The following is a 19,699-nucleotide window of genomic DNA, read 5'->3' on the forward strand; positions in this document are numbered from 1 at the left end:
TAGTATTTACTATACTGCCTTTTGAAAATATATTGACTTTTTTAAATACTTAAATTAGTCATATTACTTGGTAATAACATTTGAGGAATACATGAAAATTCTTCATTGACTATTGAGTCTCTACATGACTACTTTTTAAACACTTTTTTTTTTTAATAAAGAAAAAAAGTGTTTGTATTTTTAGCCAGTGGAGCAGAATTTTAAGATGAGAAGTAACAAGGATAATATGTCAATGCTGGTTTCTAAGCTACAAATCTTGTTTGTTATAATAATAATAACCAATGTTAGAGTCTTTGAAAATCATGATTACAATTAAAAGCTTGGAACAGCATGATCAAGCTAATGGCAACCTCTTGAATCCCATTTTAAGTTAGTTCTGCTTCCAAATAACACTTTTAAATGGTTTCAAATAACATAGCTGATTAGCCAGCATCGGTTTAGGAATTTTTTTCAATGTTCCGCTGTGTAACTTTTGGCATCAAAAAGGATAGTGAGCACTTTTGCTTTGTGATGAATAAAAAAAAAAAAAATCAAGCACTAAAATACGAGTGGTTTCTATAACAGGGTAAATATCCTTATTTAAGTAATGTTCTCCCCAAAATTAAAGTAACATTTTACTTCTCCCTCTGAGAGTTTATTATGGAAAGGAAATCAGAATTTTTTTTCAGTTGAGGTGAAAAAAACTGCTTCATAAGTTTATATGTTGTAAGCCACTGCTTGAGAGGGAATGCAGTAAACGTAGTTCAGAGATAAACCACTATATTATACTTTTCCAATCCCATGGTGTCCATAGACATACTTCATAATCTCCCTCATGGTAAGGCACTTTTCAAATTCTGGAAGAACAGTTCCTAATTGCATTAGCCTAGGAGCTACATCAAATGGGTAGGATATTGTCTGTGTTATTACTCCAGCAACACCACCACAAAGTAAGCTTATGTGAATTTTCAAAACTAAGACATTAGGATTGTCTGGTGAAGGTCTGCCAAGAAGGATGGGCACATGGGAAAGCCCAACACTCTTTAAGGTACCAAAAGTGAAAAATGAAACACCTATCTTAGCGTAGCAGGCTTCAGGCCTCTGTAAAATCCAAGGAACCACCTTTCTTTACATAAATTGTTTTTAAATGCTTGAATAATTTCTGTGTGTTCCCTTTTCACCCAGAACGTTAGGTGTGCTCTGACCATGTCAAGAGGGTAAATACAGTCAACTGCTATTATACCTGCCATGATCCAGCTATTAATCTGTGCATATGACCAGAAATTCCCAGCTTTGTAGTTATTAACGTTTTATAATGCTCAAACACCATAAACTGGATTGCACCATCAACAAATGAATCATGAGATCACAGTTAGATTCCCTCTCAGGGCATATGCCCAGCTTGCAGTCTCAGTCCCCATTATGGGGTGTGCAGGAGGCAGCCAATCAATGATTCTCTCTTATCATTGATGTCTCTCTCTCTCTCTTTCTCTCTCACTCCTGCTCTGAAATCAATAAAAATGTATTTGAAAAAATTTGAATCATCATTGCACCCTTACCTTTATACAATCCAAGGTATCCCTCCTTTTGGGGAACATCATGCAATACAGAAAATACTCCTAAATGTTTATAATGATGATTGTGAGCTTATAATAAAACTTCTACTCAATCCAAAGAAGCAACTGTTGTTTTAGCACAGCATCTCACAATACCTCTGGCCAGAAGGAGCCAAGCCAGTGTAAGTCTCTTCCTGCGGTGGGCCCTCTGGCTTCTGCCTCCTGCAGCATCACTGGAGGGCATCCCAAGAAGGGGTCAGCAGCTGCCAGGGCCACCACCATCAGGGCCAGGTCAGAGTCTGGCATTTTAGTCACCAATTTACAATCAAGGGCTGGGACCATGCCATTGCTGGCACTGACACGCACGGACAGCCCCGTGGGTGGGGCAGAGTCTCAAATCATGTCTCAATTAAAACAATTATTTACATCAAAATCATTTGATCAAAGTAAAAAGTTTCTAATTTCATTATTGAATAATGAATCCCAGCTAATCAAGAATGAATATATTCTCTATTCTTTAAATAATTCATAAAGTCCATAATTTTTTTAAAAAATATATATTTTATTGATTTTTTACAAAGAGGAAGGGAGAGCTATAGAGAGTTAGGAACATTGATGAGAGAGAAACATTGATCAGCCGCCTCCTGCACACTCCCTACTGGGTATGTGCCCCAACCAAGGTACATGCCCTTGACCCGAATCGAACCCGGGACCCTTGAGTCCGCAGGCCGACGCTTCATCCACTGAGTCAAACCAGCTAGAGCAAAGTCCATATTCTTATGTGAAAAATCAAAAAGTTCACCTCTTTAACTTAGATAATGATTATTCTATTTTGGTAGCAGAGTTGGGTTCAAATTAACAGTTAATCTTGTAGAAATAAACATTGATATTATTTTTCTATGATTCTGGAAGGCAACAAAATACTCCTATTCTTTCCTATTTCTAGTGATCTAATTTATTTCCTTAAATTAAAAATAAATTAAAAATAAAGTATAAAACTGAACCCTATATTAGGCAGATACATAAATTTAAATAAAAATTGAGTGCTTGCCCTAGCCAGTTTGGCTCAGTGGATAAAGCGTCGGCCTGAGGACTAAAAGGTCCCAGGTTCGATTCCGGTCAAGGGCATGTACTTTGGTTGCAGGCACATCCCCAGTAGGAAGTGTGCAGGAGGCAGCTGATTGATGTTTCTAACTCTCTATCTCTCTCCCTTCCTCTCTGTAAAAAAATCAATAAAACATATTAAAAAATATAATTTAAAAAATTGAGTGCTTAATGTATTTTCTATTGTTCTATTATAAATGCAATTCATTCACTCTTTAGTAGATGCTTTTGGATATTTTAGCTTTGCAGAGTGAAATTATCAATATTTATGTATTTTTCCAAATATTATTCAGCATCATAATGAAAGTAAATGCCTACACCTTTATCTTCATGCATTTTGGGGAAAAGCCACTCATGTTATGAGATGGTATGACATATCTACATAAAAATGTGTGTTTCTTAAAGGTAAAAATGAGTGTCCTTAGCAATTAGTCAGAAGTCTTTGTTAACTTATCCGTACTCTGAAAGAATAAATTGAATATAAAAATCTATTGCTTAAAGCCACTAGCCCTCTTTTTTTTTTTTTTTTCAGCAATCCTGCTAGCTGCTTTTTTCCTCTCAAAAAAAAAAAATAGATTTACTTCTATTGTAGAGCCCACATATCAGGACAAAGCACTGCACACACAGCTACAAATCATTTTAGGGGAAAAAACCTTAAAAAATAAAACTGCAGTTGCTTTCGTTATGCAGTGGCCCCTGAGAAGAACTTCCCCAGGCGGCTGCCCAGCCTCCAGCCTGGGCCTCTGACCAGGCCTCCGTGGTGGAGGCCACCTGGGGACTGTGAGGGTCTCTGCTTTCAGCAGGCCTGGGTGTTGATCCCAACGGGCAAATAGACATTTCTAATGAATCTAGATCAGCAAAACCTTGCAGCCTTCAGGGATCTGAGAAGGACTTCACTTTTTTCCCCTTTTATTATTATTATTATTTTTATATATATATATATTTTATTGATTTTTTACAGAGAGGAAGGGAGAGAGATAGAGAGTTAGAAACATCGATGAGAGAGAAACATCGATCAGCTGCCTCCTGCACATCTCCCACTGGGGATATGCCCGCAACCCAGGTACATGCCCTTGACCGGAATCGAACCTGGGACCTTTCAGTCCGCAGGCCGACGCTCTATCCACTGAGCCAAACCGGTTTCGGCTATTATTATTTTTTTAAAGCCTCTTCCTCAGCTCCCACATCCCTGAGGTGGAGGAGGCACCAACCCAGTCTGCAGACCTGAACTCTGGCGTTGAATATGTGCTCCCGTCAGACAAAGGTTGGCAGGTGCCTTCCTAAGGGGATGACATGGGAAGAAGACCCAAAAAGGTCCAATATAGCAGAAAAGAAAGGAAGAGAAAAAGCCAGGAGAACAAAGGAAAAAACCTCAAGACTATTTCCAGCCCTGGCCTTTGTTACTCAGTGGTTAGAGCATTGGCCCACACACCAAAAGGGTCACAGATTTGATTCTTGGTCAAGGGCACATACCTGGGTCACAGATTTGATCCCAGGCCCCAGTCGGGGCTCGTGTGGGAGGCAACCTAGGGATGTGTCTCTCTCCCATCCATGTCTCTCTCCCAGTCCCTTCCTTCCTTTCACTTTCTCTAAAAAACCCAAAACTATTGCCATAGTTATGGGAAAAAACCCAAAACTGTTGCCATAGTTTAGGAAGAAACATGTCCCTATTTTAGCAAATAAGGCAAAGGAAATTTGTGACTATTTTACCATGTTAGTATAAATTACCAAGGAAAAGCTATAAAATTATTTGTAGATCTCCTGTCCTTCCTAAAATTCTTGTCCTGCATTCCCTGAATTAGCTATTAGATGCATCTGTCCCTGCCCCCAGCCACTCAAAGAGCAACATCAGCACTATGGCCAGGACTGCCTAAGTGGGTGAAGATTTCCACCCTCAGGCAGAGCTCTTTCTGTTCCACATGTGGTTGAGCATTTGGTACATTACAAAGAACACATGAAAATATATTATTGATTTCTATTTCTGGGTATTCTAAAATTTCTAGTTTTTCCTCTGCTGCAGTAAATGAAATACAATCTGCTGTAGAGAAATTGAGGTAGCAGTAATTTTAGGAATCATTAAGATTATTCCAGAAGCATAAAATAAAATGTTTTCCTTATTTTGCTGCTTGACTATCCACACCCCTTCCCCTTAAAGTTCTCCCAAATTTTCTGGAGGTACAGGATGATAAGAAGCTTCCCCCCGCCCCCCCCAAAAAACATTCCTGAACGAAAAGGTAATCTTGTGCAGGATTTTCCTATTTTTGTTCTCATGTATTTTTCATGAGAGATCACAAAATCTGATGTGTCATATTATCTTTTACTCAATTTTTATTTTTAAGTAAGAAAATGTTCTTCTACTGTGAATATCCACAGTAACATGGTCAAACCTATATTATGGTGAATACCATTTAAAAACAGTTTAACGGACCTTATTTTTCAGAGCAGTTTTAGGTTTATAGAAACAATGAGCAAAAAGAATAGGGAGCTCCCATATAACTCCTCTCTCACTCCACACAGTTTCCTCTATCATTAACATCTTGTATTAGTGTGACATACTTGTTAAAATCAATGATATATAATTGATACATTGTTATGAACTAAAGTCCAAAATTGGGGTTTACACTTTGTGTTGTATTCGTTGTATTTTGAAAGAAGCATAGTGTCATGCCTTCACCTTTAAAATATTACTAGAGGCCTGGTGCATGAAATTTGTGAACTGGGGGGGGGGGGGGGATGTCCCTCAGCCCAGCCTGAACCCTCTCTAATCTGGGATCCCTCAGGGGATGTCCGACTGCTAGTTTAGGCCGATCCCTAAGCTGGCAGTCAGACATCCCTCTCACAATCAGGGACTGCTGGCCCCCAATCACTCGCCTGCCTGCTTGCTCTTAACTGATTCTGCCTGCCAGCATGATCACCCCCTAACCACTCCCCTGGCAGCCTGATCAATGCCTAAATGCCCTCCCCTGCTGGCCCATTTGCCCCTAAATGCCCTCCCCTGCAGGCCTGGTCCCCCCAAACTGCTCTCCCCTGCTGGCTTGGTCACCCCTAACTGCCCTCCCCTGCTGGCCTGATCGCCCACAACTCCCTTCCCCTGCTGGCCATCTGTGGCTTTGGGTGCCGCCTTCTTTGAGGGTGTGGCAGTCAATTAGCATATTCCTTCCTTATTGGCTGTGGGTGCCACCATCTTTGTGATGGTGTGAGGGCCAATTAGCATATTCCCTCTTTATTGGATAGGATACAGAACAGTTTCATTACCCTAAATGTGTCCTGTCCTCCAACTGTACATCTCTTCTACTTCCCCTCAAAATTCTGGCAACAAATAATTTTTAAAATTGTCTCTATACATTTCCCTTATCCAGAATGTCATGTAGTTGGAATCAGACAGTAAACAACCTTTTCATATTAGCATTTTTCACTTAGCAATATGCATATAAAGTTCTTCTATGTATTTTTATGTCTTGGTAGCTTAATGCTTTCTATTGCTGAATAAATTACATTATCTGGACCGTATCACAGTTTGTTTATCCACTTACTTATTGGTTGCTTCCAATTGGGGGCAGGTAAGAATAAAGCTGACATAAACATCAATGTGCAAGTTATGTGTGCATATAAGATTTTAATGCATTTGTTAGTGATTCCTAGAAACATCTGAAGTGTGCTTGTTGCATCATTTAGTAAGGCAGTTATTTTGTAAGAAACTACCAGCCTATCTCATAAAGCAACTGTTGCATTCCAGGAGCAATGAATGAGAGTTCCTGTTCCACATCCTTGCTAGCATTTGGTATTATCAGTGGTTTTAGATTGTAGTCATTCTAATAGATGCATAGTGGTATCTCTTTGTTTTAAATTATAAATCACTCAGGACATATAATGTCAAACTTTTTTTACTTACTTATTTGCCATTAATCCATGTTTTTTGGTGAGATGTTTACTCACATGTTATGCCCATTTTTAAGTTGGATTGTTTATTTCCTTATTATGTCTTAAGAATTCTTTTTATACTTTGGATACAAGTCCTCTGTCAGATAGGTGTTTTGAAAATATAGTCTCCCAGTTCGTAACTTACCTTTTAATTATCTTAACAATTTCTTTTTATTTTTCCCAGAGCAGAAGTTTTTTATTTTAATGAAGTGCAGCTTATCAATTTCATCTTTCATTGATCATGCTTTTGGTGTTGTACCGGAAAACAAATCATTGCCAAACCCAAAGTCACCAAGATTATCTTTTATTTTAGCTTCTACAAGTTTTATAGTTTGTATTGTACATTTAGATCTATGATCCATTTTGAGTTAGTTTTATTTTTAGTATAATTTATTCCTGGTTTTCCTGCTATAATATAAACTATAAGAGAACAGCAACTATTCTCTACTTTAAATTATATCCAATACCAACATCAGTAAGTATTTTTAAGGAATAAATGGGAGAAATGATAGCACGAATATGAGTTAATTCTGTAACTATGCTATTTATTCCTAATTATTTAGTTATGTCATTTAATTTTCTTTCTTTGAAGTAACTTGAGTAATAAATCACACTATAAGAAATACATCATAAAGGGAAATATATAAAATGCTATAACTTATTTAGTTCCAAGTATTACAGTGTTTTGTTTTGTTTTCTATGTAATGCTTCTCATTTGAAAATAGGAGGGGAAAAAGAAGTATGCAACTTCTTTTGCAAACAATAATAATTTATAAAGAACAGATATTTACTAGTATAATAATATTTATAATATGAAAATCTCCATAAGCTTTTATCTAAAATATTTATAACCTTTTATTTTTAAATAAAAGTGAAATAAAATACAAGCAAAATGCATGTTTGAATAGAAGATAACACAATTATCTGGATATTTTAGATATATGTTGCTTACATTGAACAATTAATGATTTGTGCCAAATGTTGTACATAAATTATACTCAAACAAGTTCAACCACAATTCTTACAAATTATCCAGGTATACCTATCTTTGGACATGACAAATTAAGTTACACATTTAAGGGAATGGCATTTTTCTATATAAAATTTTTGTATATCAACATGCTTGCTCAGTATTTTAATACACCAATATAGAATTTAAACTGATCTAGTGGAAATGCCTTACACTTTAACAATATCATAAAATTGGGTCCAGAAAGCACTTTAGAATGTTCTGAGTAATTGAAACAGGGCTTATATAATTTAAAATGCCCCTGAATGAGACAATAGAGACCACTTAGAGAACAATTCAGCAGTATATGGCAGCTAGGGGATTGTAGAGTAAACCTGTTTGGAATTGACTTGTAGTAAAATCTGTATGGAATATAACATAAGAGAACACTTTATTTTGATATCTAAAAGCAACTAATAATGTAATAAAAATAAATAAGAACTATAGAATGAAAGATACTCTAAAAAGATAATATTTAAACATTGATTCAAAATCCTACTATTAATTTGTATATTAAATATATACTAAGGAGAAAAATATTTATTCAGTGCTATGTTTTATTTTAAATTGAAACACCCAATGTGTTCATGGTCAATCTAATCCTATATAATAAACAGGTAATATGCAAATTGACCATCACTCTAACACACAAGATGGCCGCTCCCATGTGGTCAAAGATGGCCACCACAAGATGGCCGGCAGGGGAGGGCAGTTGGGGGTGACCAGGCCTAAATGGATCAGGCCTAAATGGACAGTGGAAAATCCCTCTCACAATCCAGGACTGCTGGCTCCCAACCGCTTGCCTGCCTGCCTTCTTGTTTGCCCCTAACCACTCCCCTGCCAGCCTGATCGACGCCTAACTGCTCCCCTGCCAGCCTGATCGATGCCTAACTGCTCCCCTGCCAGCCTGATTGCCCCCAACTGCCCTCCCTCTGCTGGCCTGCCCCCCCCACAACTGCTCTCCTCTGCTGGCCATCTTGTGTCCACATGGGGGTGGCCACGTTGTGTGTTGGAGTGATAGTCAATTTGCAGATTGCCTCTTTATTATATCTACACTAATAAAAGAGAAAAATGGTAATTGGCGTACGATGATACCCTTTTCATTGGCTAATCAGGGCTATATGCAAATTAACTGCTAACTATGATTGGCAGTTAACTGCCAACTATGATTGGCAGTTAACTGCCAACTAAGATTGGCAGTTAACTGCCAACAAGATGGCGGTTAATTTGCATATGTAGGCACAATGCAGGGAGGCAAAAGGGAAAGCAGGAAGAAGCCCCCTGCCACTGACAGTGATCAGAAACCCAGGGGGGAGCTAAGAGCTGGGGGGCAGGGCAAAGGCGGCTCTGGGGCCACCTTTGCCCTGCCCCCCAGCCATGATCAGAGAATCAGGTGCCTTTGCTGCCCTGGCCAGTGATAACAGGAAGTAGGGGTGGAGCCAGTGATGGGAGCTGGGCACGGTGGAAGCTGGCAGTCCCGGGAGCTAGGGGTCCCTTGCCTGGGCCTAAAGCGGAGCCCACGATCGCGGGGCTGCTGCAGCTGCAGGTCCCCGCTGCCCGGGCCGGACGCCTAGGCCAGAGGCGTTAGGCCTGGGCAGGGGCGGAGCCTGCAACCACGGGGAGCTGGGGGTCCCCTGCCCAGGCCTGACACCTCTGCCAGAGGCCTCAGGCCTGGTCAAGGGGCCGATCTGGTGATTGGTGATCGGAGGGTGATGAGGGTCAAATCCTCTGGCCGAGGCATCAGGCCTGGGTGGGGGGTGGAGCCGGGGATTAGGGGGATATGATGGTCCCCTTGCCCAGGCCTGAAGCCTGGGTCAGAGGCGTCAGGCTTGCGCGGGGGGTGGAGCAAGCGATCAGAGGGAGATGGGGGTCCCCTGCCCAGGCATGATTCCTGGGCCAGAGGCCTCAGGCCTGGGTGGTGGCCAGAGCCAGTGATCAGGGGGAGATGGGGGTCCCCTGTCCAAGCCTGACACCTCTGGCGGAGGCATCAGGCCTGGGCAAGGGGCCGATCCTGCGATTGGAGGGTGATGGGGGTCAACGCCTGAGGGCTCCCAGTATGTGAGAGGGGGCAGGCTGGGCTGAGGGACACTCCCCCCCCACCCAGTGCACGAATTTCGTGCACCGGGCCCCTAGTAGGATTATGTTTCTCTTTTATAATAGAAGATTGCATACAAACACATGCACATTTCTATCTATCTATATAAAGAGGAAATATGCAAATTAGGCCTGGGCACCTTAATGGGTCACGACCACAGGAGGAGGGTGCACGTGCAGGTGAGGCCCTGAGTGGAGATGGACAGGGACAGGGAAGGGGGGCTGACCTGCAGCCTCCGCAGCCGAGCACAGGCCTGGAGAGGAGATGGCGGGCCTGCCTTCCGTGGAAGCAGTGCGGCTCCCTACAGCATGCTGCAGTTCCCACTAGCTCCCATGGAAGCAGCAGGCAGCCTACTGCACACAATATCACAGGATGGACTACTAGTCCTATCTAATAAAACAGAAATATGCAAATTGACCAGCACTCCAACACACAAGATGGCCAGCAGGTGAGGGCAGTTATGAGTGATCAGTCCTGAAAGGGAGGGCAATAGGGGACGATCAGGTCTGCAGGGGAGGGCAGGGGGCGACTGGGCCTTCAGAGAAGGACAGTTGGGGGGGGGACCCAGGCCTGCAGGGGAGGGCAGTTGGGGTTGATCTGCCCTGTGGGGGAGGGCGGTTGGGATTGATCAGCCCTGCAGGGGAGGGCAGTTGGGGGGGACCCAGACCTGTGGGGGAGGGCAGTTGGTGTTGACCTGCCCTGTGGGGGAGGGCAGTTGGGGTTGAGCAGCCCTGCAGGGGAGGGCAGCTGGGGGGGACCCAGACCTGTGGGGGAGGGCAGTTGGTGTTGACCTGCCCTGTGGGGGAGGGCAGTTGGGGTTGATCAGCCCTGCAGGGGAGGGCAGTTGGGGGGGACCCAGACCTGTGGGGGAGGGCAGTTGGTGTTGACCTGCCCTGTGGGGGAGGGCAGTTGGGGTTGAGCAGCCCTGCAGGGGAGGGCAGCGGGGGGGGACCCAGCCCTGCAGGGGAGGGCAGTTGGGGGAACCAGGCCTGTGGGGGAGTGGCTAGGGGGTGATCAGGCTGGCAGGCAAAAGCAGTTAGGGGCAATCAGGCAGGCAGGCAGGCAGGTGAGAGGTTGGGAGCCAGTAGACCTGGATTGTTAGAGGGATGTCCAACTGCCCAGTGGGATCGGGCCTAAACGGGCAGTCGGACATCCCTCGAGGGGTCCCAGATTGGAGAGGGTGCAGGCTGGGGTGAGGGACACACACCCCTGTGCCCGAATTTCATGCACCTGGCCTCTAGTATATAAATAAATGTATAAAATACTAAAAATGAATATTTAGGCATCAAATAATGTCAAATTTTCCTTTTTAGTTTTTGCTGATAATTGCCACCTGAGGGTATTTTCCCATTGATTTTTGGAAAGGGGGCCAGGGGTCCTGCAACCCAGATATATGCCCCTGACTGGGAATTGAATCAGCGATGCTTCTGTGTGCAGCCAATGCTTTATCCACTGAGCCACACCAGCCAGGGATGAAGTTTTACTTTTGAGAATCAATTGTGTACTTTGCAAATATTGAAATTTTTTGTTTAAATTTCTCCTCTTATTGTTAATTATCAGAAGGAAAAATTTATTAAAGAAGAACAAACTTTGCCCAGCTGATATTGCTCAGTGGTTGAGGGTCAACCCATGAACCAGGAGGTCTCAGTTTGATTCCCCATCAGGGAACATGCTGGAGTTGAGGGCTCCGTCCCCAGCAGGAGGTGTGCAGGAGGCAGCTGATCAATGATACCCTTTCAGCATGGATGTTTCTATCTCTCTCTCCCTCCCCCTTCCTCTCTCTGAAATCAATAAAAAATATTTTTTAAAAATAAAAAAAAAACAAGTAACAGATTTTTAGAAGTAAAATGTATCATATATAACTCTAGCCCAAGAATCATCTATATTTTGTCATATCAATGACACCAATCATATAATCACTGCTTTGCAAGAACAAATTCCATATGAGAATAGTTCTAAGATAAACATGGCTCAAGTCTTCCAGATATTTGTACCAATTGGTCTCAGTTAGCTCTTCTGTATTGTAAGACATTTACTCCTTCTTTTAAATAGAAATCATTCAAATATCTGAAGAGAGCAGAAATTCTCAATCTCTTTCCAGCTCATTCATTTACTGCTAACCCCCTTTCTGACCCCACCCAATGCACAAACACATTGCCTACTCTTCAGGTAGAACAGAGGTTCTGCATTCATTTCTCTTCAAATGTGTTTTGAGTCCCTAGTTTATAATGACTGCTCCACTTTCCAGTACTCAATTGTTTCTTAATGTGTCTCTGCGAAAAACAACAAACCTCTGTCCAGGTAGCATCTGTCTAAATTAGTCTGAGGTGGCATCCTGATCTCTCTCTAGCTGACCTTACTATCACCAAGGGAAATAAAACCGCAAACTGCTGGATTATTGTGATTTTACATCAACTAACAACTCTATGTATAACTGATGCTCTTAGCCATGACCTTCCTATCCTAGCTTCAACATTTGGTTTTAATTTTGGACTTTACAGTGTTCCTACCTAATATGGACTTGATTGATGTGGTTTCATTGAGCCCTTAGGAACTGTGATTCTGAACAATCCTCATATCTTCATTTCCAGAAATTTTATTATCAAGTTATTGTATTTCATCTTTATTCACATAATTTACAAAAAATATTGAAAAATACAGATCCTTAAATATTACACAGGGGCATTGCAATCCTTTTCCACATTATTGTTTTATAATAACCTGTATTTGCCCTGGTTGGTTTGGCTCAGGGGATAGAGCATCAGCCTGCAGACTGAAGAATCCTGGGTTCGATTATGTCAAGGACATGTGCTCGGGTTATAGGCTCAATCCCCAGTGGGGGGTATGCAGAAGGCAGCCAATCAATGATCCTCTCTCATTGATGTTTCTATATCTCTTTCTACCTTCCTCTCTGAAATCAATAAAAATATATTTAAATATAATAGTCTGTATTAATTCAATCTGTTATAATTAATTTATATTTTCGGTAGGCTCTTTTGTTTGCAAAAAACAAATTGCAGTCATAATAATGTTTTTGTGATTAGAGAAATGGTATAGGGCCTGAGCTGTGCTAGCCACAAGCCACATTAAATACTGAGCACTTCAATTACAGCTAGTTTGGATTGAGCTGTGCTGTAAGTTAATACACACTTGATTTTTCAAAAAACAAAGAAATGTAAAATATTTCTATACATTTTATGTTAATTGCATATTGAAGTGATAATATTTTGGATAAATAGGTTAAGTAAAATATATTATTAGAGTAAATTGTATTTGTTTTCATTTATTTTATTTAACATGACTAGAAAAGTTGAAATTATATATGTAACATTTTTTACATTTCTATTTCAAAGTTTTGTTGGAGGATAACATTTTCAAAGTCCATAGTCAGTATATGCAAGTCATGGGCCCTGGAAGATTTAAGGCAGTTCTAGACCAATAAATAACTGCAACACTTAACAAATCTTTCTACTAATGTCGCATGATAGCTTTCTGTCTATTTATTTTTGTTGTGCTGCTATAGAATCTCCTACATCTTCAAAGTTTTTCTTTCCCTCCTGGCTTTATACATTCACATAGTATTTATTCCTGCTGTTATAGTTTATGCATAATAATGGAAAAATCATAATCTCTCTGCTTTAACATCTGACCTCATTGACATTTTGAAACACTTGATTTTTTTTTTTATTTCAAGTTTTCAAGAAAAGAAACTTGAAACAGATTGCTATAACAATGTCTTTTAATAAGGGGGACATTAAAAGTTCTTGTATACTCTAAACATTAAGATATCATGAGAAATGTGCTAACCCTGTTTGTCTCAATTACAGTTAGTGGCATTGCACTTTTCATATTTTTACATAAAACTTAAGAAATTTAGGTGCATAACATTTGTATATACTATATTATTTCAATACAGTATATTAAATCTAAAATCTTACACATACACACTAATGCTGTGTAACAAATTAATTAAGGGCAATAACAAAAAGAAACAGTAAAATATATAGAGATAGATACAGAGATAGAGAAAGAGGGTGTGTGAAAATATACCTGTTTATTTTTCAAATATGAAACATCTAACTGGACAGTACATAATAAAAAATACAGAAATACTATGGATTTTTTTTTTATTTACAAAGAAGGAAAATGTGTAAATGTGATATTCAAAGCTGATAGAAATGAAGTATTCTAGTTTCTTTTATATGCTATCTAGCTGATGTATTACCTATGAAAAAGTCTAACTATTCATGTGTTTCACTAAGGAACATAGTCAAATCAGTTAAATATGTGTAAATCTGAACCACTGTCAATAGACCCAAAGCAGAATTTAACTATAAAACAATTTTTCATGCACCATACCACCATAGCATGTAGACTTTCTAATTTAACCAGAGATTTATTTTAAAGATAATAAGAAGTGAAATGATTGGTCTTATACTTACGATATATATTAATAAAAATATATTAAATTTTAATTATAATTATTGGACATCTTCAGTTGACTGGATATTTGTTGATTTTTATTTCAAATTGCTAATTTCTTCAAATTCCTTTAATCCAGTAATTTTTTCAATTTCACTGTATTAAGTTTAGTGTTTGAAGGTTATATTATTAGCCTTTTTTTCAGAAGTATTCTGATTCTTATTTTATTTTAAACCAGGATGATTAAAGAAAACAAAAAAATATACTTTTATTGACCTTTTAAAACTTTATTTAACCTACTATAAATCATTTATTCATTTACCTTTTAAAATTCAAGAATATAGTATGTTTTAGCAGTGTCAGATGTTATATTCTAAGCAAAGATTGTGTTTTTAAAGTGTTGTTTTAATTAATTTCCTGAAAAAGTAAATAAATAAAAGAATCTATATATCCCCTAGTAGATTTTAAAGAAAAATAATAAAAGCTCATCACTGGTTAAGTTCAGAAATTTCTTGTATGTAATATGGAGCCCTAGTAATATGAATCTCAATGGTTCATCAGAATCTTTCATAGCTATACCAAATTCACATTCAAGCACTATATTTCTCCAAATATGTAAAAAGGCATTTGATTTTTATTTTGATAGAAGTTAAGGTTCATTCTTGAACCTAAAATACATTTTATAAAACTGTTTTCAGAGAAATTTAAAATTATTCCTTAAGATAAATTTTAGTCCATGGTTGTTGATATCCAAGTTTCAGTCTCAAATATAATTTTTACACAAAACATAATTGTCATTAATATCGATTAGGTTATACCAATATATCATTACAGAATTATTTTTTGCATATCTTATTCTCTCTTGGCTTTCATTAAATAGTAATATATTCAAAACTTCTGAACTAATAAATCATCATTTTATAATGGAGGGTGAGTATAACTCTTCTAGGAATTACTAGTATCTATTCTACTTATATTAAATATTTCTATCCTCTTCAATGACATTATACCCTGCCTCTTACCTCAACACTGGACAACAAATGGGTTATACAGTTATATAACAACTAGAGACCTGGTGCACAAAATTTGTGCACTCAGGGGAGGTCCCTCAGCCCACAGGGAGCGGGGATAAGCCAGCAGGTAGACATCCTTAGAGCTGCCACAGAGGTGGGAGAGGCTCCCGCCGACACCACTGTGCTTACCAGCTGTAAGCTTGGCTTATGGCTGAGCGGCGTTCCCCCTGTGAGAGTGCATTGACCACCAGGGGGCAGCTCCTGCGTTGAGTATCTGCCCCCGGTGGTCAGTGTGCATCATAGCAGCCCGTTGTTCCACCATTCAGTCCATTTGCATATTAGGCTTTTATTATATAGTACTAGAGGCTCGGTGCACAAAAATTTGTGCACTCGGGGTGGAGGGGGTCCCTCAGCCCGGCCTGTGCCCTCTCACAGTCTGGGACCCCTCGGGAGATAACGACCTGCTGGCTTAGGCCTGCTCCCGTATGGCAGAGGGCAGGCCCAATCCCTAGGTGCAGCCCCTGGTCGGGCTCAGAGCAGGGCTGATTGGGGAGTTGGGGCGCTGCCCCCTGTCATTCACAGAGCAGGGCAGATCGGGAGGTTGCAATGCCATCCTCAGTCACAATCAGGGTAGGGCCGATTTGGGGGTTGGGGCAACGCCCCCTGTCACACTCAACGCAGGGTCGATGGGGAGGTTGCGGCGCCACCCCCTGTCAAACACAGAGTAGGGCCAATCAGGGGGTTGGGGCACTGCCCCCTGTCACGCACAGAGCAGGGTCGATCAAGGAGTTGGGAAGCTCCCCCTGTCACGCACAGAGCAGGGCCGATAGGGGAGTTGGGGTGCCACCACTCTCACACTCAGGGCAGGGCCGATGGGGAGGTTATGGCTCTACCCTGTCACACACAGAACAGGGGCGATCAGGGGGTTGGGGCACCGCACCCTGTCACACACAGAGCCGCAGGGTGATCAGGGGGTTGGGGTGCCTTCCCCTGTCATGAACAGAGCAGGGCGGGTAGGGAGGTTGTGGCCCCATCCCCTGTCACACACAGAGCCGCAGGCCGATCAGGGGGTTTGGGCGCTGCCCCCTGTCACACTGATCCCAGTGCCAGGAGGCCTCTCGGCTGCGCTGATCCCGGTGCTGGGAGGCATATCAGCCTTTTACTATATAGGATAGAGGCCTGGTGCATGTGTGGGGCTGGCTGGTTTGCCCTGAAGGGTGTCCTGGACCAGGGTGGGGGTCCCCACTGGGATGCCTGTCCATCCTGGGTGAGGGGATGATGGCTGTTTGCAGCTGGTCACACACCCTTCAGGGTGGGGGTCCCCACTGGGGTGCCTGGCCAGTCTGGGTGAGGGGCTAAGGGCTGTTTTCAGGCTCACGGGTGACTTAAGCTCCCAACTGCTCCTTTTTTTCTTTTTCTTTTTTATTCTGGGCCAGCTTTAGCTCTGGCTCCAGCTCTGAGGCCTCTGCTGCTGAAAGAAGGTATCTGGTTTGTTTGGGTTCTATAATCGAAACAATGTATCACTCCAGCTCTGAGATCCCCGCTCACTGAAAGCAGGTTTCTGGGGTTTTGTTTAGCTTCTATATTTGTATCTTGCCAGGGTCCAACCCCAGCGGGTCCAGGGGTTCCCAAAGGCGTAGACGGAGTCGGCGAAGAAGGAATGACACGGAGACAGCGTTCAGTTGATCAGCAGCCTTGCCAGGATCTCCAGCCAAGTTCTGGTCTGGATCTCCAAAGAGGTTCTGCTTAGGATCTCCAGCCAGGTTCTGTCCAGGTTCTCCAGCCAGGTCCAGTCACCAGGTTCTAGTCAGGTTCTCTTGCCATGTTCTATAGTCAGGTTCAGTCCAGGATCTATTGCCATGTTCTCTCCAGCGAAGTTCTTCTGTCTCCAGGCTCCGTGTAGGTTCTGTCTTCTGAATTCTGTTCTAAGCTCTGTCTCTTTCTGTCTTGTTACATCTGTATTTACACCAGTTGATTCAATCCCATCAATCTCTATTCCAAAGGTTAGGGCGTTTCTTATCTCCATTCCAGGGAGTAAAGATTATGTAGCTTAAGCATGATTGTTCGTAGTTAAAGTGATTAATTACCCGCCTGGCACTTAGTTAAGGGGTTTTATTCCCTCCCTAACTTCAGAAGAAAATCCCTACCTGGGGAAACAACCTTTCTCAGAGGTGACCTTGGTTAAAACACATAGTGCCAAGAAGATGAGCAAACATATTAAGAAAAGTATGCCATATATGCCAGGTCCCTTGAAACAGCAAGCATGGACCGGCTCCCGGCAGTATCTATGTTTCAAACTGCCGGCTCAGAGGCTAGCAAGGCAGGCGGGGAATGTTGGTTTCCTCCGTCACTGAAGCAAGCAAGCCTCATGTTAGTTTCAAGCTGCCTGGCTGCCAGCCGCCATCTTGGCTGGCAGTTAATTTGCATATCTCCCTGATTAGCCAATGGGAAGGGTAGCGGTCGTACGCTAATTACCATGTTTTTCTTTTATTAGATTAGATGCCAGATACTGAATCAAAGACACTCCAAAAAATTTTGGGCTTAAGTTTTCATAGTACTCCCCAAACTTAATTATGAGTTACAAAATGATGCTTTATGTTTTATGAGGAGAATAGACAATGTTGGTACTATTTGACCATGGCACTCTAGATTTCAATGAATCAAGTGGTTTATTACCCATATAGTAATTTTTAATTTCTATACTAAGTGGCCTAAAAAAACACCATTTCATTTTCTAATAGTTCTTTAGATCAGATTTCTGTTGGGTTTAGCTGAGTACTTTTCTTAGGAGATCACAGGCTTAAAGCCAAAGGGTTGCTGTCAATTATACTTCAATAATGCTGGAAAAATTAAAGAATAGATTTTGTCCAGCTGAATTTCAAAATTGCTCAGGAGTGGTGACTCATTTGTCTTTACATTTTCTCATTTTTTTTTAGCCCTTACCTGAGCATATGTTTTAATTGATTTTTAGAGAGAGAGGAAGGGAAAGAAAGAGAAAAAAACATTGATGTGAAGGAAAAAGATCAATCAGTTGCCTCTGGTACATACCCAGGCCAGAGATCAAATGCTCCAACCAACTGGGCCACCTGGCCAGGCCATTTTCTCTATTTTTAATGGGTCTTTCCATAATTATCACACTATGTTCCACTGTATTGAAGCACCCATCCTATGTAAAAACTGCTGTTTGATATTTTAACCCTGCTATTTGGTTTCTGTAAATGCTTGTTTGCTTAAGTAATAAGGAAATAAGACTACTCCCATCCCAAAGAAGGCCAGAAACCCGGGACGAAGTTACCAGTGCCGGCATCAGGCCAAGCTTTTGGTTGAGGTCTCAAAGCCCTAGCACACAGGGCTCTTGAAGAATTTGCAAAGGGGACTGGAAAAATCCCATATTTGGAAGACCAAGAAGGTAAAAAGATATAAAGAGGAAAAGTTCCTCCATTCTTGGGGCCCAGAATTTGAAATACAGTTTTCTCTCAGCCCGTACGTAATAATAATAAAGTATAACTCCATGTCTCTAAGCGTTGCTTGATTTAATTCGGTTCTCTGTAACATTAAATTCAGTTAATGACTTGTTTTCTAGGTTAACAGGTCAACAGATCAACTGACCACCAGGTCAACTGACCAACAGGGGGCAGCTCCTGCATTGAGTATCTGCCCCCTGGAGGTCAGTGTGCGTCATAGCGACCAGTCGTTCCACCATTCAGTCCTTTTGCATATTAGCCTTTCATTATATAGTATGCCAGATACTGAATCAAAGACACTGAAAATTTAGCCTCCAGATGGATTATATAAAGGACTTTCTCCAAACACAAATTATGTGTTTAGGTGATAAAATTTGGAACTTTTGAACTGATAAAAAATTTAAATGAGATTCGGGACATTGATAGCATAATGGGGCTGAGACTTGAGGGATTTGGGCATAGGGTGAATGTACTTTGTATGTGGGATAGATGTGAATCTTTAGGGACGGGAAAGTAGATTGTTTGTAGGCTGCATAACACCCCCAGACACAAAATATATCCATGTTTTAATCTCTGGAAATGAATATGTTACACAAGGGAAAATGGACAATGCAGATTCAATTAAGTTAAGTGCTTTTGAATGGGTGATTATTCTGGATAAACCTTATGGACCCAATGTAATCACCAGAGTCCATACCAAAGGGCACAGGAGGGTCAGAGTTCAGAGAGAGAGCAATGTGACATCAGAAGCAGAGGTCAGAGAGAGTGTGTCATTAAACGTGTTACACCGCTGGCTCTGAAGATAGAAGTTGAACTCTGGTTCATGGAATGCTGGTGGCTTCTAGACTGAAAAAGCAAGGAATCATATAAACCTCTGGAACAGACACACTCCTTTCTACACCTTGATTGTAGGGCTTTGATATCCAAATAGCAAGGTAAAATTTTTCTGTTGTTTTAAAGCCATGAAATTTGAGGTAATTTGTTTGTAGTAGGAATAACAATGTATACTGTTTGCATCCTGCCAATAGAGTCTAGGGGTGGGAGTTTGAATGTTTCTTTTATTTTATACTCACTCTGACCTTTTCGGACCAAGTTAGCTTATAGTGAGACAATGTTCACAAGGATCTTGTCAGGTG

General features: G+C 41.1%; 1 pseudogene; it reads right to left on the reverse strand.

Annotated features, from left to right (window-relative positions):
- Nucleotides 1–614: 614 nt before the first annotated feature.
- LOC132226765 (solute carrier family 25 member 16-like) overlaps nucleotides 615–19,699 on the reverse strand; it is a 45,938-nt pseudogene continuing 26,853 nt past the window's right edge.

Source organism: Myotis daubentonii, chromosome 2 (genome assembly GCF_963259705.1).
Source record: "Myotis daubentonii chromosome 2, mMyoDau2.1, whole genome shotgun sequence".
NCBI classification, from domain to species: domain Eukaryota; kingdom Metazoa; phylum Chordata; class Mammalia; order Chiroptera; family Vespertilionidae; genus Myotis; species Myotis daubentonii.